Genomic DNA, 27,813 nt, shown 5'->3' on the forward strand with positions numbered 1-27,813 from the left:
CTATTAAGTCTGAGTTAGGCAGAAAACTGTCAGATATAATTTAGATAAAGCTGATTCTTCATTGATGAGAGGTAGCTACATTAGAAGCAACTCAGGCATCAGTCAGTCCTGTTTTCTATGGTGCGTTTAATAAAATTATAACAACCGTAGCAATTAATCCTGAATCATTAAAAAGTTGATGACTTAGTTTTGTTACGTATCAGCAAGTATATACATGCTAATTTAAAGAATAAAGATAGAATTACTAGACGTACAACTGCAGAAATCAAGATCCATGTTCCTCATATATACATACAAATTGACATCTTATATTACACAGGAATATTTGCTTTGGAAATATCACAAGGAAGAACCTTTTATGCAGTTCCTATACATTTTGACTACTTATCTTAGCCAAACTCAAACTAAGTGAATTCATACAAAATAAGGAAGTGAGAATTCTCAGACACAACTAATAATTTAACTACTATTTTTTCCTCTTAAAGAAGCATATACTTTTGTTGGACACATAAGACCAAATTAGTGCTTTTTTTTTTTCTTTTAAATATTTTATCAATCTTGTTTGTCAACCAAAGTCTTAAAATTGCCATTTCACTGTTCTGTTTAATAGCTCAAGCTGCTAAAAGTATAAGAAACATTTCTAATCCTGTGTGGAATTCTAGAGGTCTCTCACAGCACATAGGAATGACAAATGCGCAACAGCAATTACCTGTGGAACAGACCCTGTACAGTAGATAAATTGCAAATTATCTGCTACAAAGCCAGGTCCAAGCAACACAGTCTAGCAGATAAAAAACACATGGTTTACTCAAATATGACAATTAACATACATTGATTCACTATATGACTGATTTTATATCTAGTTAAAGAATTTTGGATTTCAAGCAATAAGGAAAGTGAATAATTACATTATTAAAATCTAAAGATGTTTAAAACCCTTAAATTCTACTTTATAATGTCACATTTAGTATCCAAAACTCATCTTTACAGCTTCTGATGTAAAGTGATCTAAAGGCATTTCAATTTTAGAGTGAAATGAGATGTCATCTATAGATCTTTAGTATCAGCAAGAATCAATGAAGTGGTAATTTGCAGTAATAGGCAAAAACTAAATATGGCACACCTGGGAAAGAAGCAGCACTGAGGACTAGAGCAGACTCATCCCAACTGTCTTTACTCCAACAAAGGCTGCATTAAGCCAAGCTATCTCACTCTGTTAAAGTTTTAGCATGCAATAAAATTAATGTTCCTCTACATATTGATTTTTCACTTCATAAAAATGTAAGACTCTGCAAAAGAAAATTTCATCTCGTTGCAAGTTTTCATATTTGTTTCTTTCTTTGGCCTAATTTCAACTGGCACCCAAAGTGCTTCATACCCAAGGCTGTCCCAATGTCACTGATCCTTCTGTCCAGATAAAGCAATGCATTGCAATAGCCATGTCATTGTCACAAGAAAAACCCAACAGCAAAACTCCTACTTTTAGAGACACAAAATCAGTCTAAATGCAGATTTAACTATATACAATGGATAGCTTCACTGGCCTCCAGTAAGGAGTTTCCCACTCTAGTTTAACAGCAATTTTTCAATTACCTATTGAAAAGGAAAAAATCCTAACTCACCCAGACAGAAAAGCTGGTTCTTGTCTTTAACAATACTGAATTATTGTATGTGTTTTGAAGAAATTTGGAATGTAAAACAGGATAAGAAGGTAAAAATAGGATATTGAGTCTGGAGTATCAGCCAAGAAACCAAATAACTACAATAAATTCAGACGTGATGCCTTGAGATGAAAGACATCCCACAGCTAAACATAAGTAGTTGAGATCATTCTTAGAAAGACTTCTTAAGTGGAGGGTACATCTAGGAACAAAATAAGAGCTAGTGATCTCTACATCTGTTGTAAAAGACACGGAGAGTTACTGATCTCACTTGGGTATTTTCAAATACAAGCTGCTTTGTAATGAAGTTTAGCCACTATAAAAACATAAAAAATATATAATTGGTTTGATTTTTATCATGCTTGCCCCAAACTATGTTTATTAAAAATTATTTCCTCTCTCTTAATCTTTTATATAATTATTTTATGGTATAAATATTCTGTCAAGAAATCTGTAATATAATTTCTCTTACTATCTTTTCAAATCTCCATTTTTTGAACATTTGCTTGGTTCCTACTGAGTTTCTGTGGCCTGTTTTTTCCATTTGAATCCTAGTGAAAGGTGAACCTTAGAACTACATAGATGTCATATTTTAGATTTCATATCAGATTTCACATTAGATTTCATATTTTTCTTCCTCTGTATAACTCTTTATGACAAAGCATTTAGCATCGATTTTTATAAAAGCTAGACCAGTAATAATATAATTAGGAATGCTCAAAATTATAGGCATCTTAGAAACAATTTGCAGAGCAAACTGGAAGCAAGTATTATTTCCACGTTACAGAATTTAAATTTAAAGGTACAAATTAATTAAGATATGAACAATGGCTGGCACATCACACAGTGAGTACAAGGAACTTTGACCAATGCCCTAAGTCTGCTGAGCATGGTAGCAATAATGCAGGTGGTCACTGAGTTCTTATTCCCTCTGGCTCAGCCTCTGTTACTACCACTGCTAGAAATATGAAATCAAAATAGTATGACCAGAGCTTTGAAAAAGTAGACAAAGCTTTTCACCACTTCCATAAAGCAAAATATGCTTCTCAGTGGCACATCTGTATTTATCAGTGTTATCAACCTTAAGAATTTTGTTCAGTTGCCATAGAACAAAATTTATTGTTTTATGGTTGAATAATGTGGCACTGTGTTTTGCAATTCAATTTCTTAGCACCATCTGAACAGAAACCTTTCTTTCTTTGTTTAGTGCAAAATTATTTTGTCAGATGCTTCTTCTCATCAGTCTCTTGTTTAATTGCTTCTGTCTTTAGCATCCACAGCATTCAGTTTTTTAATTATATGTTTGGGTAGACCCTAAATCACTGCAACAGACATGGACAGGACAACCATCATTTGCTTCCATGGTAAAGAAGAACTGACTGTGGCTAAACACTGTCATCTGTAGAATTTACATAAACACATTAATTAGCCTTCCTTTGTTTCTCTTCAAAACCATATTAAAATACCAGACACAGCTGTCTCTACAAAAGATTAAATTCATGTCCCTTTTAATTCATGATGTCACCCCAGTCACAAGGAATTTGCAGTAGTTTTATTTTCAAAGGAAAGACAACTAATGAAAACACCACTATAAAATTTTACATGTGCAAGTTGTGCAGACATTCTACAAAAAAATTTAGTATTCTTTTGAGACCTCTTTCCCATAGCAATGGGCAAAGATACACAGGCCAGCATTCCTGAAGCTAAATCAAACTTCACTTCCAATAAAATAAGCAGTTATTATGACACAAGCTGAGAGCTTTTCCTTCTATTAGAATATTGCTTTCTCATGTACTGGGCTGGTTTTGCCTGGGATAGAGTTAACTTTCTCCACAGTAGCTGGTGTGGAGCTGTGTTCAGGATTTGTATTGGAAACAGTGTTGATAACACAGGGATGTATCAGCTATTGCTGAGCAGAGCTTACACAGAGTCAAGGCCTTTTCTGCTTCTCACCCCACCCCATCAGTGAGCAGGCTGGGGGTGCACATGGAGGAGACACATCCAGGACAGCTGACCCCAACTGACCATAGGAATATCACAGACCATGTGGTGTTGTGCTCAGCATATAGAGCTGGGGGAAGAAGAAGGAGGGTGGGGACATTCAGAGTGATGGCGCTTGTCTTCCGCAGTCACTGTCATTGTATGGTGGAGCTCTGTGTTCCTGGGGATGGCTGAACACCTGCCTGCCAACGAGCTGTGGTGAATTAATCCCTTAGGTTTTTTGCTTGCATGCATGGTTTTCCCTTTATCTATAAACTGCATTTATCTCACCTCCTGAGTTTTCTCACCTTTACCCATCTGATTCTCTCCCTCATCCCACTGAGAGGGAAGTGAGCAAGCAGTTATGTGGGGCTGAGCTGCCCCTGGGGTTTTAATGACACAAACACGCAACAAAATTAATTTACAGGGTAACACTTAAGGATGAGCCAAATCATTGGGGTTTTACTTTTTCTGATAGGGATGATCAGTATTTGCAGAATACTTTATGGAAATGTATCATATTCAAAGCATCACATGAATTCATGGCATAAAGCAAATGGGTTGATGTGATGGCCAAAAGCGCCTTTCAGAGACTGAGAATGAAAATTTCCCAGTCTGAAGAGCAATAGTAACACTGGAAGAGGAAAAATTAGTAAAATTATAAGATCTTGTATTAGAAAATAATGACAAAATTGAATTATTTTATTGCTACCACCACAGTCAATACACATATATCTACAGTGTTGCAACAGATGAGGACAAAAGGAAAAGGACAAAGACCAAGTAGAAAGTCCAACATCAAGAGACGGAACCCACTTGTTCTAATAAAGCCCATATCTATTACACTGTATTGAAATCCATATAATTACCTTTATTCCTTACTTAATATTAATGAAAATACTACAGTTACAATTAAATGCTACTTACACACCATAGAGCATTTGTGACCACAGATACAAAATTTAAAATGTTAGAAAACCACCGTGAACAGTCACTTTTTCACCTATTTCAGCATAATACTCTTTTTAATAGAAACAAGCAAGAGAATGTTCACAAGTGAGAAACAGGATTAAAACAAAATGTTATTAACAAAATATTAATTGAATTTGTGGCAGAACATAATTTTAGCTTTTTAATCTAATGAACCAAAATCTCTTTAACAATCAATAGTGACAGGCACAGTACTGACAACACTTACAAAACAAAGGCTGAACACTACACAAATATTATTCGGGTTAAATTTTTCCCAAGACCGGATCTCAAGTCTCTGTCCACAGAGTTATAGTATCACTTCTTTGCTTATAAAAAAACCCTTAAAATGCATAAAAAGGTTTTATTATACTATACAAAAACATTATAATCAATATTATTTTTATCCTCACTACGGAATTGTGAGTTAAGACCTCATTTTGGCATGGACCCATCTCTCTGTCTCACCTCCAGAGACTCGACATTGGCCAGCATTGATGTTTAATTAAACAATTAGCTCAAAGGATTTGAATATTTAATGTAAACCAATGCTCATCATAAACTAACCTCACTGTGCTGCCAAAATATATTTTGAATACAGAAAGACAGCTTTACTGAAATACTAATTTTACAAATTTAAATGCATTAAATTAGCAAGAGGAAAAAAATTAAAACAGCCTTGGTCACCCAGCCCCATTATACCTACACATTCATATTTTAAATTACTACCTAGTAATAGATGGCTATTACTCTGTAACCATTGAGGTTCAGAATGAAAACTGCTGCCCCCGAACTCAGTAAAGAAAGCATGAAAGGCTGTGAGATAAAGAATCTGCTTTCAAAAGACTCCTAAATGCATCTAGATTTGTAGCAGTAACTGCATTAAGCAAACCCATCAGCTGCAGAGAAAGCAGATGAGTGTAAGAGTAGGCTATTGCCCATGACAGGAAATCTTAGCAATCTGCTCTAACTGGCCATGCTTCAGCAAAGCATTTAAGGATGGTACTAAAGGGCTCTCTTTGCTAGGAATACCTTCTTGAATTGAGCCGAAGGGCCTTGTGGAGTTAGGGCCAGATTAAAACATGCATTATTCCTTTTTTGTGCACAAAACTATTCAAATGCAGAGTGCTCAGAGAACTGATGCATTCAACTTGCTATTTAATAGAAACAAGAACAGGATGTATTTAACAAGTATAGAAATATAAAATTTTCATATGTATTGAAAGTCATATCTGAAGTTGACTATAAACATACTGGATACACTCTTCTCTGCAAAGCTGGAGCGATAAAGGCACAATGAGGCTTATTGGAATGAGTGTATATTTACAAAAATGAGTGTGAGAAGCATATTTTTATTATAAATAAGACCTTAGAGTATGTATGCTTTGGCTGAAGCTTTGAAATTTAGAAAAGCATGCAAGGCATCTTTTTTTATTATTTTATTTTTTTAAAGAAATTTTTAGAGGAATTTATGTATTTCGTATATATATTCTTTAAGCTGGTAATGTCTCTGAAAGCAAAAGTCCACATACCTGTGGGAGGAAGCCATTTAGTGAACATTACTATGTCATCTTTCTTCTAAAAGAAAAATGCCGACATCTCTATCGCCAATGGTAAAAAATATTTATATATCTATAAAAAATACCTATTTTTGTGTATAAGGTGTAACCAAATAAAAAAAGCAGAAGACGTTCAAAGGAATATGCTCTTCCATCTATTTTTAGTGTAATTTATTACTTAGTGCTATTAATTATTAAAGAAAACACATATATCGTTTGTCTTTTAAGTTGTATAAATGCTATGAACTACTGAACAAATTGAACCTTTTTATTTGTTTACAGCCCTTAAAGAAGACTACATTTCTCACTATAGATATCCTTGTACAGCCTGACTTTTGGGGCTTTGAAGGCTTCAGGGAGGGATTACTGCAATACACAACTTTCAGTCAGAAAACCTGCCCTTTATGTCTTAGGAAATAAACCCCAGCATCACTAAATATTAGTAATTACATCCAATTCCTTTCCTCCATGAAAGAGGCATGTTCCTAGTTCCTCCCAATTCACCTCTAACTTCTAGCATTTCTAGTATAGGGTGGGGGGAGATTAAAATTTTTTAAGTCAGAAAGAAATAGCCTTTTTATTTCTATCTAAGTTCCAGCTTTCAGAACGATGTATTTTATATATTCCATGTGACAAAAGGATCAAGCTGTTACACAGTACTAGGACAAAGAACCTACCCAGCACATCTACTGATTAATCTAGAATCTTACTCCCAGATGGTTATTGTCCCTCATTTCTACAAAACAAGACATCATTGCCAGCAAATACACATTTGTTCTTCTGCTAACATTGTTCTACAGCTTAAACAGACATTCTCACTCTGCCAGTGAACTTCTATTTCAGTAGAACAAAAAGACAGTACAATTTCTCTATTCTACAAGGATAGGTAATAATTCTTAATAATACGTCAGACAGAATCTCTATTTCCTCAACTCTAGCTACCCATCTTGTACTTCTTCCTTTTAGAATTCCTGTTTCCATCATATGTGACCCCAACTACAAACAGAATTTCAGATGAAATCCCACCAGTACCATGTACATTGCCTTTAATATTTTCTTCCCACTTCTAAAAATGCTGTAATACATCCTGATATGTCTTTACACTTGTTTTTTTTCATTGTCATGTCACATTTATGGCTTTAGTCACCCTGAGACTAATAAAGCCAGATCTCTCTCTTCCTCTGACACTTTCAATTATAACTCCCAGCTTATAACAGAAAAATTGCATTAGTTCCTAATTAGACTTTGTACTACACACTTTTCTTTCACTCACCCTTCCTTCTCTGACTTTTTAATCTGACTTTCACATCTTCTTCTATCAGCCAGTTTTTCAGCCTTTATTTTAGTACTCAGAGAAATATTTCCTTTGCCTCCAAATTAGGCCACAGTTTAATATGAATTCCAGTAGCACTGATCTGAATTAAACTAATCCAAGAGTGGGAAAAATGTGACTCCACGTTGGCTCCCCTATCCAGTTTATCATACAAGTCCTGCCAACAGTCAACACGAGGGTGAAAACAAGCCCAGAAGGGACGATGTGCTTCTTTAAACTGATGTAACACATAGGCACATCAACCAGCTCCAGAGGCATTACCCAGTAGTCCTTCACTAGCCTCAGCCTGTCTAACAGCTGACTGCCATAATATTCTCTTTGCTATTAGCCTTTACCTTTTCCTGGCTGCAGCACTTGTTCAATCCATCACACATTGCACTGCTTCAGGATGCTAAGAACGTAGATCATCATTCACCTGTTGCCACTATCCTGACAGGCCTAAGCAAAGGGTCAGAGAGAAGAGCCCATGGAGGGGGTGGAAATGCAGCTGCTGATGGCAGAAGGTTGGAAAAACTGCAACCAGGAAGGTAATCTGCAAAGGCTGTTTTACAGCCCAGTACCAGACTGGTAAGAGCTTGCTGCTCTCAAAGGACCAGATCATTTTCACCCTTTTCCTTTCTATGTTATTACTGTTCCTCTTCCCTGCTCCCAGCCATGCACTCCTGCTCTGGGCATTGCTCAGTCCCTTTGTGAACTGCCTGCACCCACCTCAGAGCCAAGGACTGCCTGAGATGCTGGGAGTGACTGCATGCACGGATGCTGTCCAATGGGAACACTAAGCAGGGAGAGAGCCATGGAGGCAGAACCATGCAGCTCTTTTCTTTTCCATCTTTTCTCCTTTCAGTTGTTTTATCAGTGGATTGTAATACAAACTAAGAATAAGTAGTATCAATAATGAACAACTAAGCAACAAATTTGAGTTGATCTTCATACACCAAGTCACTGCTACTCAGTGTTAAAAACAATATACCAATTTAAATGTTCAAAAGGTATTTAGGAGTTGGGAAGATCTAAATTATTCACTCAGCCAGAATCCACAATATGAGATTATGGTAATTGTGATTGCCCGGTGGGTCAATTAGGAAAGTTCAGTGAAAAATATGCCTTTCCTTCAGATGAAGAGAAGAAATATACTGGGACACCACCCTGCAGCACTGAAATAGGCATTCATCCTCTTGCCACATTAGAGTGCAGGCATACTTGCTGATATAGAAATATATCATTCAATAAAGTCTCTTGTCCAAATATTTATGACTTAATTACTTACTTATATAAAGACAAACTTCTGCTTTAAAAAATCATGAAGGTTTAATGAGGAGAGAAGGCAGTAGAGTGAGACTTGTGAAACAAACTCTATCTCCAAGGTAGCAGCTGAGAAAGCGTCCCACAGCTATTACATGACTTGAGAATGGAAAACAAGTTCTGACACAATTAACCTTTTGGCAATATAGAAAAGTTATTAAAAAGACTAACTGGTGTTTTCTTGAAGGCCAAAATTTGTACACCTTGCATACCCACTCAAAATCAGCAGTACTTCAAAACTGATGAACACACAAGGAGCAGTTACAATTAACTTCCATTTTCAAAAGAAGTATTAGAGGTACCAGAACATATTCTTAGTCTGGATGTCAATTTTCTTTGTTAGGAATAAATGAAAAAAACAGATAATGCATGTCAAATACTAACATAGGAAACAGACAACAGAGGAAACAGTAATAAGGCTTAGAAGGTAAGGGACACAACTTCTAAGAGTAGCAAGGTAACAGTCAGTATCTGGTAGATAAATTTATTGTGGTCTTAATCAAGTCTCCTGTTACTGTTGTGAAACTGTGAAATGGATTCCAAGATTAACACTTAACAAGTTTATCTCCTCCTGAGTCACCTTACATGCTTTTGAAAAGATATCTTTTTATTTCTGTTTTAGTGGCATGCACCCTACTATTGCTGTTGCAGGTAATTGTACAAGTAGCAATCAAGGGCAGTTTTACCAATCAAAATGTTGCTGTTCTTCCATTGCAATTTAAAATATTTCCAGAGCTTTTGCTAATTTAACACTCTAGCTAAGTACTGGAATCATCTCATCTGCAGATACACTTATGTTATCTAAAACAAAGTTCAGTAGAAATTCATATGCGCACACACACACAGATACACACATACAAAAAACAGCAGGACAGAAACAGCATTACAACAAATGCCATCCAGGATCTTATACAAAAAATTAAATGTTAATGAGTTGTAGATCTCAAAATAACTTATTTCTTATATTCCTCTTTCTAAAATACATTTGTACTAATATTTCTTAAACCTAGAGGTGAATTTCTGATCACACTGGAATCAGTAATTCACAAATTCTCTTCAACAAAACCAATAGTTTGCCTGGGATTTTACTTATGTATGTTCCTCAGTTTTATATGTACCTCACTATGTTTTTTTTCTTTGGTTTATGGGTAATTTGGTTTCCAAGCCTATAAATAGAGTTTACAATAGGCCTTGAAAAAGTGACCATAGCATATGCAGTTATTGCTACCATGAAAGCTACCATTTCAGATTTTTCATGGCTTCAAGAAAACCAGTAGTAAATTCCCCTTTCTACAATCTTAGCTCTGAATCATGTAAAACATTTTACTACAACATCTATCTCATTCCCTACAAGTTTGTTTGGGAATGATTTGTCAATGACAGTGGGAATGATTCTATGATTCCTTGATATGTTATCAACAAATAACCGCAAATTAACTTCCAATTAAGCCCCATGATGCTGATGCTAAATGTTTCATTTCCACAAGCTCTTCAGAGAGCCAGTGCATTATCCCACTGAACTACTGAAATACAGAATTACATGGTATTAAAGGTGAGGTATGTGTTTATAGAGCCTATTGAATGCTTTCAAAAATAAAGACTGATAGAATTTCATTGTTTAAAAGCAGTTTCTCTCTTTCTTTAAACCCTCTTAGAAGTTTGTGAAAATTTCAATATTCACAGGATTTACACACAGAAAAAATAATAGAAGTATGGTTCTCAGAACAAAAAGATTTGCCACTTATTATAGAGCTCCCGAATACTAGATCTCTTCTGAAAGGGCTGATTAATCATACTGTTTAAAGGTTGTGACACATTTATGCCCAAACTAATACAGGCAAAGCTAGTAATTCACAGTTACAAACCTGTGCAAGAGACAGCTTATGCATTGGGACACTTGGTTTTAAATTCTGGACCTTTTTGGACCCTGCCCATTTCTGGTATTGAACTCACTTAATTGGCATATCTTAACACTTCTATGTTAAGATACGAAGAGGAAAAACAAAAAGCCTAATTTGTTGTTATTTGATTTGCTTTAAAAATCCTTTGCCACTTAGGTTGACACAGAAAAACGATAAAAACTAAAGAACAGGGATAATAATTCATATTGTACTTCTCCTTAGTCAAGATAATAAACTTTAGATTCACTCTTAAAAAAAAAGCAAGCTTCAGAACATTTATTTAAAGCACATAAATAGGTGTTGATCATAAATACACTGAAAATGTCAGACCAATTTTAAATAAATATCTGAATGGGTTTTGGTAAATTATTAACATGATCTTCAAGCTCTGTAGAAAAAAAATTTAGTCAAGGCAGAGCATTATAGGCTTCTCTAGAGAGACAATGGATATTTGGTGCCATCAGCACCCCAGAACCCTTGGAATACAGTTGTGCTTATCATGGGCAAAAAAAAAAGCCATACTGGTATGTGCCAAGTAAAAGTTTTTCTCAACAGTTCATCCAAGCCAGAATACTGACCTTTCAATTTATTTGCTTTACAAGCTTCCAAAGCATTTACCTACAAAAAATTTACATACCTTGCTCAATCTCTTTTCCACCAAAAAGTAGAAAATTGACTGCACCCATGATGTTACCTTTCCCTGATTTAAACTAAGAAATGGGGCTGCAGCAGCTGACAGCAGGATCATTGCACTGAGGGGCAGCTATTGCCTAGGAAGCACTAACCCATAAATGTTTCTCCTGCCTGTCCCATGCACATACTTTATTGGAAAGAAGGGAAATCCACAGAAGCAGAGCCTGTTAAGCAGGTCTTAGGCTGACAGCAATGTCCAAGGGTCAGACTGGCCATGTGTTGAGTCCTACATTAAGGCAGACCACCTCAGAGCAGTGTTTAGGCCAAGATTACAGGAGTCTTTGTGCCACAGCCAAAGGAAGGAATAGATTACACACAGACCTGCCTCTGACATCCTTGAAAGTGTGTGATGTATACAACACCTCGAAAGAGGAAGCAGACGACTGAAATCTGCATCCCTCCAGACAGAAGCTAGCAAAGACAAAGACCAGAGCAGTCAGTGGGGAAGACTTCAGAGAAAAGGAAGATGAACTGCTTTTTCTAAAAATTAGGGGCAGGGCAGGAGAAGGCAATTGCATGTTCTTTGCACAGTCACAAAGAGGAAGAAAAAACTGGGCACAGGGAAGATCAATCTGTGGAAAGTGAGATTCAAAGCCTAAGGTAATTTATAATTAGTTCAGTTAGGAATATTCAATTAAGGGCTTTTAAATGCAGTGTAGGCAGCAATGAAGTTTGGCTTCTCTCCAAAAGTAGTTGCACTCATACCCAGAACCAGGATGGTCTCAGGAGAGTTTAGTGAAATTAATGGAATTACTAGAATCTCCTCTCCTGGTCAAAAGTTAGTGCTCCTGCCTGATGTACCAAATTATTCACCATTTAGGTTACTCCTGAGGCACATTTTTAAATAGCAATATTGAGTCTCCTTTATGTTTAGTTCAATATTCTCCATGTGACATAACAGAAGCCATGACAAAAATACATGTCCTGAGAGTACAGTTAGGAAAATATGAGAATGTATCAGCAGTTTGATTTCTCCCTCTTCGACCCATGCATTTTAACTTCTTGGGTTTCCAGTTTGAATGTTATTACTATTTCATTAAGGCCATAACTATCTGTGTTCTGGTTCCTGAAAGCCTATTTGGCATAACATTCAAATCAGCAGTAATGAGAAGAATACGCTCTTCCATCATCAAGTTTGTTACCTTGACGAATATCTCTCTGTAGGAAAACATGAAATGAGTTAATGTACCTGCCTATTAAAGCCACTTCAGGAGATGGCTGAATATATCAATGGCCTATTAGCTAAAGAAAAATTCAACCTAAGGCCCAAGGAAGAAATATAGATGTATCTAAAAAGTGGATTTATTGCATCTGTATCTTACACAACTCGAGAAAAAGTAGATGTCAGCAAAATTAGGAGTGCTAAAAGATCACATTAAAAAAAGTTAGACAATTTTGGGGCTTTAGGATTCTACATACAAAATAGTGAGGCTTATATGAATTTTTTTGTGCATTTAATGCTTTTTGTTACTTCCTTATAGCTGAACCTAGATTATCTGACACAAAAAAAAAAAAAAAAAAAACACCAAACAAAAAACCAACCAACCAAACAAAACCCCAAATAAACAAAGGAAAAAACAACCAGCAGAGGAAACTGAAGACAGTACTTGATCAACTGAGTGAGGCTTATATTTAGTGATCAAAGTGGCTGATTGGAACAAACTTTGGGGAAAATCTAAGGCCTGACAATTTGTTTTAGAGCATTTTATCAAAAGGATTAAGGTTTCCAGAACTATCTAGAAAATGGGAAATCAAAGACTTAAATATGGATATTAGCCTCCTTTTTTTCTTCTGAACTTCCAGTGTGCCACTGAACTATTTTCATGCAGAGCTAGGTAAACCACTACTTCATAACTGCAAGTAAATGTAAAAGACTTAACTCATAGTTGCTTTATTTATACTTACCTGGGTAAATATTGAGAAAAGCTGTTTTAACATTGAAAACTGAGTATTCCCACCAGTTGAGGAGTTAGAAATTCCCATTGTCACAAAAATTCAACATTTTCAGAGAGAGTTTAATAGAATGCACAGATAAGGAGTTATACAGAAATATGATAAGTAGGCTTTATCTTTGATAAGCAAAAAAGGACTGGAAAGATCTTTCTAAAATGTTAAGTTTAGCTTTTTCTTCTGTAGGCATGAAGTTAGCTGTTTGTAAACACACCTCTTTTATAAATATGCCAATCAGTATCTTTGAAGAGGGGCTATTTTGCTAGTGATTGATTTCATCTGAGTTGTGGTTGGTTTGGATTGCTCTTGCTTTGTTTGATTATCCCAGGATGTGATGACTCACAGGGAAAAAAAAAAAAACCAGACTTAAATTTAATCACAGTCACACAAAAATTCTGTTCTGCTACCTTTTCCTCATTGTGTACCAGCAGGACATATTTTATCAGCAGGAACCTTATTTTCCCCCTGGCTCTCCTACACTATGCAAGACAAGGTTTTATAAACCCCTCTGTAATGTGGGCTCTGCTGTCACCTGAACAGTATTTAATTGCATGTGTTCCACTTTGAGTTCATATGACTGTCAAGCACAAAAAATTGTAACTGAATTAATCATTCTAAGTGAAGTGGGCAGTTCCTTACTACTCCTGGAACAACTTGGAACAACAATCCTGGTGCATCCTCAGACATATCTGCTTTTTTTCACAGCTGTGCCACCCTGTTCTTTCCTCTTGATCAACCCGTAATACAGAAGTACGTTCTTCTTCTCAGTTATTTCTATTAAGCCCACAATTTAAAGCAAAACTACATTTTATTGGCCCCAAATGATCTTCCATCATCAACTATTTAGACTGTAATCCCATTTCTACTATCAAAGTTCAAACAGCCTTTCTGAATGATATTCCTATGCTCCTCTGAGCTGCTTACAGTGGGAAAAGCACCCCCCTTCTCCCATTCAATCTGTCCTTTGCCTTCTTGTCACAGCAATGTCATCAAAAGATTTACTTGGCACAAAACAATTATTTATATTGTCTACTGCATTTTATATGATACTTTTACCCAATTACCAAATAGTTAAATTACTACAAAATGTTAGTTCCTCTTCTCTGGTAACTAGAATTGCCAATTAAATTATTAACTCTTAATTATTTCTCAGTATCAAATGGTCCTGGTCCTCACCAGGTAAACTGATAGTCTTGTAACAAAACAAATGTTAACTTTCTCTGAAAGTACCTATCCCTGTTATCTTATAAAAAAAAAATATCGATTTCATCTCTTTTATGATAATACTGATGGGAGTTAGAGGCTGAATGCATTCTCTTGGAAACACACCAGTTACACCATAAAGGAAATGGTCAGTATTACCAAACACTGAAGATCTTATTTCTTGCTGCAGACATAAATTAAAGGATAATGAATAGCAATGCTTTTAGTGTTCCTTGAGACATGTTGTGAATTCTTGCAAGTCAACAGTAGAAAGCAAACATAGCCACTACAGTATTGAAATAACACAAATATTCTGAAATATTAAAAATTTCTTAGCCAAGACAAATGAGTTCTGATACCTCTATGTAATCTAATTTATTTTGCTTCGCACAAAAGTATTCAACTAAGTCAAAATAGGGATGTGTCAGCTTTACCACAGCTGTCATTCTCCCACACATTTAACAGTCAAGGAGTTACAGAAAAAAATCTATAGGGACAGGCTGCTCATTAACTGTGCACACAAACACACACATAAATCCCTTTGAGGCATATTAGCTTTAAAAGTAAACTCGTCACCCAAAATGGATCATGAACTATGCAACATATATTATGAATGATTATTCATCAGACAGATAAGATAGCAATAACTGATGACTTAAGTCTCTTCATTTCAAAATGAATTGGCATTAACACCCACAAAACATAGGGGAAGTTAAGTTTCTATAGTATTGGTTTTGTTGTCACATGGCCCTACCGAGCCAAGGGCTTTGTAGCCCTTCAAAATAGGAACTTCCATCTTTGTCTTCAGTTTTCTATCCTGCTTGGCAGAAAAATTAACTGATAAACTAATTCATATACTAGAAAATACTGAATAAGAACATTTATTAGCCAGAAACTTCATTTCCCGACAGATCTCTGGTAATCTGGATTTCTACATTTCTCTGACACTTTGAGCTTATTTGTGAACAAGTTTCATCTTTGAGGACACTTTGAAGTCAGCTGCAAGTTATTTAAATAATTATACTTCAAAAATATATCCCATCAAACCAGATTCATCTGGCTGTACTAAGGCAACCTTTTGTTTCTAAGCATATCAGCTGAGCATACCTAATTGGTAATAGTTATTAATTCAATTGTTTGTTAATGCAGGTGTTTGGTCAGCACAGAATATATGTGTTATTCATGTGGGGGAAATGTGCTGACCAAAATATAACCTATGTATAAGTATGGTTTGGTGTGTATTTGCAGTCTGGTCCTACACTTCATCAAGGATTTTGCCAAAACAGACTCACTTTCCAAGCAAAGGTTTGATCAACTGTTGAGTGCAGAGCCATCCTTGCAGCCTTGTTTTAGCCGTAACCATTGGACAGGGATTTCTTTCTATTTTGATCTCATACCAAGTTTTGTTTCAGGAAATGAAAATCAGGACTCTTATCTGTTGCTACCTAAATGGTAAACCAGATTTCTCAAATGTCCTTACAATAGACGCATACAAAGTACACGACGTAAAAACATCTGCCTTCCCTGCCTAATTTATTAGCATTTTCACATTGCTTTTTGTAGGACCAAAATAATCAAAATGTATACATATATGGACAAATTTCTCAAATATATATAGATATGTACACTTTCATAAGCATGTAATACAATACCCTATATTCCTTAAATATGGAGTGGTTTTATGCCTCTTTTGTTTCCTTTGCCTCTTTCTCAGTGCTATAATGCAATTCTCAGTGTCTGAGCACCAGACTTCAAATGAGAGATCTATTCAAAACATGCACAGACAAAATAAGTGGTTTCCTTAGTAATGGAAACTATGTGAAAGCCTCTGAAACAACTCCTCCTCCAGTAAGTCATGATGTACATGATCCTTTCTACCCTCAATTTATTGATTTAAAGATAGCTTTACATTTAAATAAAAATATTTAATGCGTACAGCTTTTGGCAGTGAAATTAGAGATGAGAGGGAAGACATTTACTGCATTCCCAGCTACATTGTTTGGGTTTTAATCAGTAATGATGTTGTATGTTCTCGTGACCTTTTAATTAATTTTCTAGATCTGCTAGTTAAAAAAATGAAATTGTATAACTAAACTACTAAGGACTTCACTTAGGTACCCCATTACACTCCAACAGTTTAGCGTACTTGATGTAAACTATCATTAGGTAACCATATTCTGAACACACACTGCACTTATCCATGCTGTTTCTTGTCATCCACAAGATAAATTCAAGCTTCTGATGGCATGGGAAAATAACTGATACTTCTCTCAGTCTCAGAGTAAAAGTAAAAGCAAAATGACATTCCAGTTCTAATATTTAGCTTAGTGACTCTCAAGTTTTCTAAATCACCAATACAGCTCTTGTGCAAATAGCTATGAAAAGCAGATAACTTAGAATTGCTATTGTTATCCATCCATTTTAATATTAAACCACAATAAAATGTAACAAGAATAGTTCTTTAGTTTCATCTAAAGAGTTAAGAAATTCAAGTCTAAAGTTCTGCCCTTGAGAAACACACACTATCTATATGGCATTTATTGCCACAATGTAGCATTATCAGGAAAGGTGGCTAAATTAAAATTTTATTAGCGGGTGAAGAAGGTTCCCTTTCACTGATCACATACTATTCCTACACCACACAGCATCAACAGAAAAAGCATTAACCTGTTTCAGATAAAAAAATCAGTTAATGTTCCATAGAAAGGAAAACAGATATGAGCAAAGAAACGGAAAAAGGCTTCTCTATAAGGACAGAAAGTTCAAAACCTATCACCACCCAGTTGCAACAAATCAGCACCAGGATGGAAATTCTAGGCCTTACATTCAAATCATTACTGCCACTATTTTCTTCATCAGCCTTAGACAGATCAGCTCCAAGAGCTATGACACTGACTGCTATATTCCATGCACATTCTGGGTCCCACAAACAAGCAGATCCTTAAGAAATCAACAAGGGCATCTCAGTCTTAAAGGTCCACCATTGAGAAGTCCCAGTAAGTTATATCCAATTACTGAAGGCTACAAAACCTGAGATATCACCACAACTAAGACATAAACTTACTGAGATGAAATCAATTTTTAAAAGCATACACTGAGCTTGAAAATTGCTTTGCAGATATTTCATCTGCCTTATCCAGCGCATATAAAGATTCTCTAGCTGCTTTTCACTACTCCGACTTCATTAAGAATCCCATGTGACAATGCAAGGTTGTGCTTGCTATGTGTGACTCACTTCCAGCCGTCTGCAGATACTGGTATGCCAGAGATTCTTGCCTGTTAAAACAGGGTCAAGGATGAAAATTAGAATGCAGATATCACCCTGTGTTGGACCCAATAGGGATAAAAATTGTTAAGATTTTTCAGACCTCAAGCCACTCCTGAAGAAGGCTGACTATGGCCCTGGGACCTGTAATGAGGAAAGAGACTATAGCTTTTGCTTGGGATCTCATACTTTTTGTTTAATAGAAAACAGTTGCTACATGAATAGGCAAATTTTCTGGAATAGGAAATATCTCCTTGATAACCAAGACAAGCTCCTCACCCCTGCTTTCATTCAGCTCCATCACACATGACTGAATTTGCCTGTACTATAAGGCTCTTTACTATGTAGTTCCAGATTTTGCCAAGTCATACAGCACCTACTACCTACATAGTATTTAATGAAGTAAATGAGGCTTTGTGTAGATGTGAATTTTTCCTTATGTGAAATTCTTTACAGATTTGTTTCCATCTGCTTTTGTTCTATCATATCAACACTAACTCTCATATCTGATAAAAGAAATTTCATAGCAGGTTAAGTAATCTGACGTACCATTTTCCATTATGAAGTGCAACTCTAGAAATTTTGAATTCATTGTTGGCAACAAGCCTTACATATTCAAAAAAGACAAAGAACAAGAGCCAGAAATGTTACTTTTGTTTATCACTAAAAAAATTATTCAATTTTGGGAAGGTACCTATTAAGAAAAATTACTCCTTGTCTATATGGAAGCATAGCCCTTTTAGGAAAATGTCAATAGTCTGACCATAATATCTAAAAATGCACATGACAATGTCAGGTTGATGACATTGCACTGAAAATGTTGGCAGAACAGGGTTACATGAAGTGGTGGCTCTTTTTTCTCTCTTCCAGGCAAATACAACAATGACAAGCACCTATATTTAATAAGTCAATTAATAAATTAACTGATGACACCACAACAGATTTCTTAGAAACTGACCTTCACCCAGAATGGAATACCTCCCCACAACCCACATGGAAGATACAATAAGGTGTGCTTTGCAGAACTGGTGAGAATTAATCTGTCAAATAAACACCAGCTCATCTGTTTTTTCACTCTACAGGCTACAAGAAAGTGAGAAAAGCCATCACTGAGCCTCCTCCTGGTAGTCAGGGTGTCTCAGAAACCAGGATAGGAGCACGTGCAGTCATAAGCGACAAAGCTATTCCAAAAGTGTTGTCTCTTTTACACATGGACATAATCTGTATGGAAACACACTTTAAAAGAATATTTTTAATTGCCAATTTCTGATATAAAGTGTGTCATCTTAGAATTTAAATCAAATATTTGTGGGATTTTTACTGTACCTGCATAGTATTCATTACAGTTTTTAACTGTACTTGCTGCATTCTAAACACAGCTGTGTTCTCACAGCCTAAAAACACTAGAAATGGTCACGGTTAATCCTGAACCACAAAAAGGGATATCAAGGCCCAAGGATACCCTGCCTTTCTACATAATGAAAAAAGGGAAAAAGTTTTGAAATCATCTTCCAGTTCTGAGAAAAATGCAGGCAGAGAATCATTGTATTTTAATAACTAAGGGGTTTATGGATTGTGTTTATTGTCCATTACAAACAAATAATTACTTAGTTTATTTAATGTGCACTCAGTAATCAGATAAAATGTATGCTCTACAAATTGCTGGAGTTAGTCAGCATTAATTTCATTGTCTTTCTATCAGTCTGAGAGAATTTTTTTCTATTCTGTAACCTATTAAGCTATATATATTACTTTCATAAAATAGATTACATTGCTATTTTAAAACCACCAAGCATCCTAGTGAAATCAGCAGAAAAATAACTTAATGAACTTTAATAATCATAATTGTTTTGGTTATAAAAGATACTTTTCTTCTGCAGATAGTTGAAAAAAAATATTCTTTAGCATTACCTAAATTATAAAATTCAATTATTTCACCCTTTTTTATGAAACAGAACTTTATTATGATATAATAACATTTTAACTAATATGTAAATGTATGCCTATCAAGGAAGTACTTTAATTGCATATATAGTCTATCATAAGAACTCACTTTCTTTATGCAAGTATACTTTAGGTGATTTAATTATCTAGCCCTCTAATTACACAGTTCATACCAATCAACCAAAATGAAGCACTTCTATAATCTTAATTTCACATGTCAAATCACTGAATATGTTTTTGCATGATTCTCGTGTTAATTAGAAAACCAGATTTTGAATGAATGACAGTGAGTTCATGAGGAGGTTAGGAGCAAAACCCAAGAAAGATTCCACACAGAGCAATGCTAGTCCCTATCCATTTACCCTTCTCCAGATCATGTTTCTCCACTGGATGAGATACGAGAAACAGCAGTATTCAGTTGTCTTTAAAAGAACATTTTCAACTTTGCCCAAACCTTTTGAAATTTTCTTCTCTCTTACTCCACCCACAATCCCACCCCTGTAGCACAGGTTAATATCTTTTGCCAGGGAGAGGTAGGAGATGGCTGAGGTTGGAAAGGATTTCCATTTTTCTTGTGGGGGCTACAATGGCAAGAAGTCTTACTCTTGTGGCTTTGGCTTGTGCTTACTTAAAACATCCGGAGCATTAGCCCGTCCAGCACAGGATGTGCAGCAGGGAAGGCTTACAGGTTCACTCGGAAGTTTAAAATGGCTTGAATTTGCAGCTCATGGTAGTAAATATGACATACATCAGAGGGTCCAAGAGCCATCTTGTGGGGGCAAAGGAGGAACAAGGTTTCACCAATGAGCCCCTGAGGCTACAGAAAGACAATGTGGCATCTTTCTGATCTTAAGTTTTCCCTGTCCCAACCTCAGGCAAGAAGACCTGAAAGGTAACTGAAGATGGGTTAGCCCCAACTTTTTTGTTATAACTCTTTAACTCACACTAGAAAAAAATTTGAATATCCATAACAAGAGAATGAGAGAAAATGAAAAGGCCACTTGGCCTTCCCCTGGCCTAGAGTATCTCACCTATTTGCATGTATCAGTCACTTAAATGCTATTATTTCATCTGTGAAGCAGTCTCACTCAGTTGGATGCATGAAAAATGAACAGCACACATCTTTGAAAAAAATTAACACGTTGTTCACTGTAGTTAGCTTAAATGCAGCATTCAAAAATTTGAGGCAGAAGGAAAATACTGTTTTAATAGAGACACAGTGTAAGTACTGGTAAGTCTAACAGGAGTAGTTTTGTAAAATTTGCCCTAACCAGTTATAACAACCTGAAATTTATTCAGAATGGTGGCATTAATTTAATTCACTTTTCATAATAAGAGATTTTATGAAAAACAAAATTATTTTCTTACCAAATAAAAAAATAATGCAGTCCAAGATCTGACTCAAAGTGAATTGAGATGAAACTCAGTATTCATAAAATAGTAACCATTTTATTGTAAAATTTTGGTGCTATTGCTGTTGCAAAAAAGTACACTAATTCACACCAGTTGCTAATCTTCAGAAATTGTTCATACTCTTATTAGACAGGACTATGAGCCTTTCTTCAAAGCAGATGAGTGTGAAATGAGAACCACATCTCACTTTGGTCCACTAGAGGGTGGCCTGACTCGCTCAGGGTGGTGGGACTCAGTTCACACAAGAGATCCAACATTTTCTTCTTTTTGACCTGTTGATAACCAATCCTTTGTGCTTCATTATTAATCATCCCCTATTATAAAGTAATTTCTTTTATATAAACAGTATGTATGATAAAAAAACCCTTTTTCTAACAACATCTATCTCGTTTATTTTTTTGTATATCTAGGAGAAGGGGTGATGATAACCACAAATTATTCTACAGTTTTTAAAAACTTCATAGTTTGTATGCCCTCTGTTCGTGGACACAGAATAAATAGGGAAACAATAAATCATTCACCAAAGAGCATGGCATAAAGGGAGAAAGCAGAAAGAAAGAGAAGGAAAAATCTGGACAGCCTATTGTTTATATAATTGGATGGCCATAAAAGACAGACTCAAGCAGAGAGAGATTGAAAGAAACTGACTTTTTATTTAACCAACCCCCTTCACAGTTTATTCTGAATTTTTATTTCTCAGGAAGATGTACTAATGCTCTTACTTTCTACTGATAAGAACAGGTAGTAAAATGTAATATTTGACAAAATTTGGAAGAGGAAGGATATGTAAAATCTTTTCCTGTCTTAAGCTTAAAAAAAAAAAAAAACCACACCAAAACTGGCGGCAAGGCACATTTTTCCTGAATAATTTCATTAACATACAGTATCCTCTGATACATACAGCAGCCTTTGCAGAACTTCAGTGATGTCTAGTAAGTTGTTCTGAGTACAGATAACAGTCCTCAAAAGAAAATAAATAAATAAATAAATAAATAAGGGGGGTGGGGGGAGAAAATTTGAACCTCCCAATCTGTTCTGTACAGACAGAAGGCATGCCCTGTAGCTGCCACAAATCGGAAGAGCTATCTGGGAGCGCGCACAGGCTCGTTTGGTGTATCCGTCCCCGGAGCAGCAGCAGTGTCACGTAACAGACATCTTCCCACGGGCAGCCAGGCCGGCGCAGCCGCGCGCACTGCGCGGCACCGGGGCGCGCCAGCATCGGCTCCTCCGCGGGGCCCGCTGTGAATGACCGCCGAGCAGGCAGCACCGTGTCAGGGGCAGGCGGCTGAGCGATGCACCGCTAACCACCATGGAAACAAGGAGGAATAAGAGCAGCTAGCGAGCATCTCTCTCTCTCTCATCCCCGCCCCGCCCCCCCCCCCCCGCTTTCTCTCTCCGCTGGATTGCGAGCCTCAGACAGCCAGGCAGCAACAGCGCCTGGCAAACACAAGGGATCTCAGCTGGCAGCACAGAGAGTCTCTCATGTTGTAGGATATCAATAGATACATTTATGTATTATAGACTGTTAGACACATGCATGCACACCGACTCACACCCATACATACGTGTACTCTGATCTATTCAGACTCTGGCTTTAAGACAAGTATGTCGCTACCTGAACTAAGGATTCAAAATTATTGAGATGCAAGAACTCCTCCAGCTCTGAAACTACTCTTATTATAGGGTAAGTTCCTCTTTATTTTCAATTTTACCCCGACTTTTATCTTAACTTGTAGACTCTTTTTCCTTTCTTCTTTTTGTAAAGTTATTTTATTAGTGTATTTTCACATTTTACTTTCTGAACAGAAATGCAAATGCAATTTGCCTTTTATGCCAGAGATAACCTAAATACGCTTGCAATAGTATCAGATTTGTGCATTTGTTAGCTTGAAATAACATCAAAGGATAAAAAATTCTAAAAGGAGAATGTTTCCACTGATGTTTCAGAGGCAAAATCAAATTAAACACTTGCTCTGTGTTTTGAAACCAATAAAACAAGATACAGGACAGCCTCCTTTCTTCTCTCCAGTGCTAGGATTAAGGGAAATGCTGTTTATGTCAGGACCTAAAAACCACTGAGCAGTGAGGCTGAATGAGCATATCACAAACAGTTATTGAATTTCTGCCAGGCTACATCTTAAGGATTGTGGCAAATGACTTTGCTTAAAAATATCCCCTTTCCAGTCAGAAGGGACAGTGTGAATGCCTGATTACTGGTGCAGCTGGAAAGGACGCATTAGGTAAAAAGGATCACACTAAGCAGAGGAGTTCTAATCTTCTTTGGTAATTAACAGGATCTCAGCAGGGTGCCTCTATTTACATGTAAGGAGAGTGTTTAAATCCATCACTATAAAAGCTTTGCCTGTTTTAGTATAGGAAGGGTCAGAACTGTTTGTCTTTGCTTTCCATGTCTTTGTTTTCACATGTCTAACTGGAGTTTTTGCCCAGCACTGATGTTGAGAAAGAGAACCCGAGACAGGGGGAAGCAAAAGGCAGCAAGTGCAGGGGGCTAGAAAAATGTCAGTGATTTTCTATTTAACCAAATTAATCAACTTAAAATTCCAGGCTAGCACTACAGTTGTCTAATGTGCTTGTGCTTATGCATGTCTATGTCATTTCTTCCATGCAGTGTAAGAGTACCTCAGTATCCTTTCAGATGAAAACACATTCGGTAAAGTGCATCAGCATGGATCTGTGATTTATGCATCAGTGAAAGACAGAGATAGATTTTACTTTACACCATGAAAAAGGTTAATCTAATGCATGCTTCAAAGTGAAAAAAATACTATCTGCATCTTCCCGTACGCTTTTGTTTGCTTTTTAGAGTACTACATCTGTATTAAAAACATAGTATTTAGATTATTTCTCCTACCCCTTTTTCTCCCTTCAGCCCCCTCACTCCTGTGCACTCTGGAGAGCATCATAAAGATTCTGTTCCTTTGCACCAATGTAATTATTTGCTTGTAATTTTAGAGTTACTGTGTTCTGAGATCCAAACACTGTGAAAGAACCATCAACAGATAGCCACTGGCTTTAAGTCTGCCACCTTACCAAAAATGTCAGGAAATGGGTAGCTTAACAATATGCTATTGGTAAGAAGTCAATTAATTCAGGTGACCTTTGTAAATGGTAACAATAAAGCAGCTCTGACAATATGCCACAGCATTCGACATTCCCTCTGGAAAATGAATGAGCTTAAGAAGAGGTTTTCTTTTCAGAGTACAAAATGAAAGGTATTGAAGCATTAGCTCCTGCTATTGCTTCCTCTATTGTAGATGGTCTATGAAACCTGTTTAAAGCAAGCTGACTTATTTTATTATATGAAACACAATCTCTGGTCTAATTAATTAAATATCCTGTTTTCATTCACACTGCATGTGCACTTCAGCTGTTAAAGCAAGAATTTCCAGCTCCTGGTTTGCATTTTTACAAAATGTGTAAAATAAGTACAGAAAACCTGATTCTGATCTCTTCATGCAATGTGCAAAGGACTACTCAGAGGAAACTTTTTCTACATGCCTCGGTAGCTGCTCAGCTTTTCTGAATCTTTATCCTTATTCACTTTTAATGTAGAAAAAAAGTAAATATGAGTAACTTTACACAAATGCATGTTGGGGTTTGTCACATATGCTCTGATGTGCTCCTTTAAAATATATAGATATGCCAAAGAGCTTCAGAAAAATGTAGCCATTTCAATCATACATGTACAGAGAAATATGCTATAGATGCAGCATCTCAGTACACAGCACACACATTCTTAACCAGCAAAGCAGGCAAAATGTATGGTGACTGTATTTTGGTTAATACTCCCTCAAAGCTCCTGCAATAATGTTGTAGTGTCAGACAACGACTGGCTGATGTTGTTATGGTAACCCTGAAGTCCCACCTTTTAGGGTGGCAGCTCTGAGCATAACATCAGAGCATGCCTGCTTGGAGTACCCTGAAGTGGGTGAGTCCTTCATTTTTGCACCGGAATTAGACCAGATCAACTAAGCACCATTGCTTGCTACCTGTAATGCAGATCAGAAATATAACATGTAATCTTTGTTAACTGATCAAGATTGAGCAACTTATGAAAATACTCACATCCATGTCCCTTGTCACTAGAAAACAAAACTGTTTGCAAGAGAGAGCAAACCATTTAGGAGTGTTGGAGCCACTTTCTTTGACTCTAGTCCATAACCTTTATTACATTAATAAATGCTCTACCATCAAACCAAAAGCTTTGCTGCTTGGTGACAATCACTCTTAACCAAAGTTCGACTGGTATTTAATAGCCAAGTTTTGGAGTATTAGAACAATAGAAGAAGATAAGCAGTAGAAAACAAAGAGTTTTTCAAGACAAGCTCTATCTACCATTGAAAGAAAAGTCACCACAGAGAGGAAAATGAAACCTTTTTTGAACTGTATATAGATGGTTTTAGTGATTCATGCTACATCAATGTTTTAGTTAATTCATATATCCTTTCTTCAGGTAGTACTATTAAAAGCTGAAGGAAAACAAAACTCTTGACAGAGACATTGTCAGAAACTATCTTAAAATACTCTTCCACGTCAAATTCCACAAACTCTAGTTAATATCAAGTAGCAAAAACTGACAATGAAAAAACAATTTCACATGTAGCACTCATGAAACTATTTTCTGAAATCAAAGGAACAGACAGTTTCTAAAATTTTTCTGAAGATCAAAAATCAGACAGCTTCTAATTTATTTTTTTAATAGAATATGCCTTCTACAAGCCTTCATACTACTTTAAAAGCATAATAATTCTCATTCTAACAACACAACAAACAATTAAAATCCTTTACTTTACTGAAAGGAAAATTCCAGTAGAATTTGAGAAGAAACAGTAGTGACACATGTCATTAGAAAGGTCATTAAACACATTAGTATTAAGAGAAGAATCAATACTTCTCATTACAACTGTAATGTAACTGTAAAAACGAATTAATGTGCCTTTTACTTATTCAACTGACCGGTCCACAAACTGTTAAAAGCCGTTATTGTGAAATGGTGTAGTTCATAAAGAGCTTATTTAAACAAACAGTATGACCTTCAGTGTTATACACAAACCTATAAATTATTTCATCAATTTTTCCTCAATGAATTCATATCCACAACTGAACTGAACCAATAAATGTTTATTAGCACAGCACATGGAGCTATACTCTTCTGCACCAGAGAAAAATCCAATATGGATGTCAATAAGATTCTTTCACATTTGGTTCTTCATGGAGTAGCTGAATGTGACACCTTGTGAGAAAAAGCATTTTCATGAGGGCAAAATACAAACTACTTTCACAATTTTGCTTGATCCAATTGCCCTTTTCCAACAGGATTTCAAATTCTTGATACATGGAACATCAACCATAATACAAGCTACAGGCATGCTCTCACCCCTAGCATTCACCAAACTGCTTACTTTTCTTAAAAGCAATAACAAATGCAGATATTAAAATGAAGGGAAAGTTTCATTTTATAAACACAAATTTATACAGCATATCGTTGAAACAATTATCCTTCATTTAGAAATACTTCTTTTTCACCAAAGAGTTATCTCAACTCTCTTTCAGCTTGGCCACAAGCAGCAGTGGTCTAATTCAAAGGAAATAAGAAAAAAGATCTCTGCATTCACATTATTTCTATTCAGTTGTTGTATTTCTGGAATTCATTAAAATATCTTCCCCAAATTTAATGGTAGTTTAACTCTACTGACCTCTGTATTAGAGAAGAAAAGAATATTGCCTCCTTTCTGCTCCCAACTCCCACAGTCTCAGTGAAACTGGGAAATGCTTTTTGACAACACTGGCACAAAAGAAATCATTTAGCTTTTCTCTTTCCTGAATAAGCATCTGTATTTAGAGGTAAACACTGCAAAGCAGAATAAAATGCTACGGAGAATATTTTTTCAAAATGTCTACTGATTATTAGTATTACCCCATAAGTCTTCTAATAGACATTTCTTGTTATGCAAATAGCAACCAGCCTGCCAGGAAATACTTTAAATTCTCTATAACATTTGGAATAAAAAATGTAAAAATCTTAAGTTTAGCTGTACCAAAAATCCCTGGGCATCCAGCTACTAGTATGAAGAAAAAAGAAAAAATATTTTTTTAATAAATTATATGTCTAGGGATCAGACAGTTTCAGAAATTACCTATTTAATAAATTATGGAATAATAGAACAAAATAAGCGTGGTGTAATAGAACACACAATGAAGAGCAAAGTTGTGCATTGAGACTTTTTTTTTAAATCGCCATAGTACGCAATGCTATTCTATTATACCATCATCCTGGATAAGAAAAGGTGACTCCAAAATTGTCTTTAAAAAGGCAGAATTACTAGGGCTCTTCTAGTGTGGTGTTGGAAGGTTAAAGGAAACTGGGTTGGTTAGTTTTGTCATGGTGATAAAACAAAAAGTCATTCTTATTTGAGATAGAACGAGAAATATATACCAGATTTGGGAGGCATTTAAATAAGTACAATTATGGGACTCACTCACTGAATAAGGATAAATACAAATGTCTCTTACTTTACAATAATAGCATATCTCTGATGAAAACAGGTATCTATTTGTTGCTATTTATATCATATTCATGTGATTTATTTAGTACCTAAAGACCTAATAAAATTTTTCA

General features: G+C 35.9%; 2 protein-coding genes across 4 annotated transcripts in view; one reads left to right on the forward strand and one right to left on the reverse strand.

The window, feature by feature from the left end:
* The window catches only part of IMMP2L (inner mitochondrial membrane peptidase subunit 2), a 426,547-nt gene that overhangs the window by 191,609 nt on the left and 207,125 nt on the right, over positions 1-27,813 (reverse strand). The gene's annotated exons all lie outside the window — the stretch shown is intronic.
* LRRN3 (leucine rich repeat neuronal 3) overlaps positions 22,248-27,813 on the forward strand; it is a 31,355-nt gene continuing 25,789 nt past the window's right edge. Inside the window, exon 1 of the mRNA XM_048300486.1 lies at positions 22,248-22,857. The gene's annotated coding sequence lies outside the window, so the exon portion shown is untranslated. The remainder of the gene's footprint in view (positions 22,858-27,813) is intronic.

Source organism: Corvus hawaiiensis, chromosome 4 (genome assembly GCF_020740725.1).
Source record: "Corvus hawaiiensis isolate bCorHaw1 chromosome 4, bCorHaw1.pri.cur, whole genome shotgun sequence".
Lineage (NCBI taxonomy): Eukaryota > Metazoa > Chordata > Aves > Passeriformes > Corvidae > Corvus > Corvus hawaiiensis.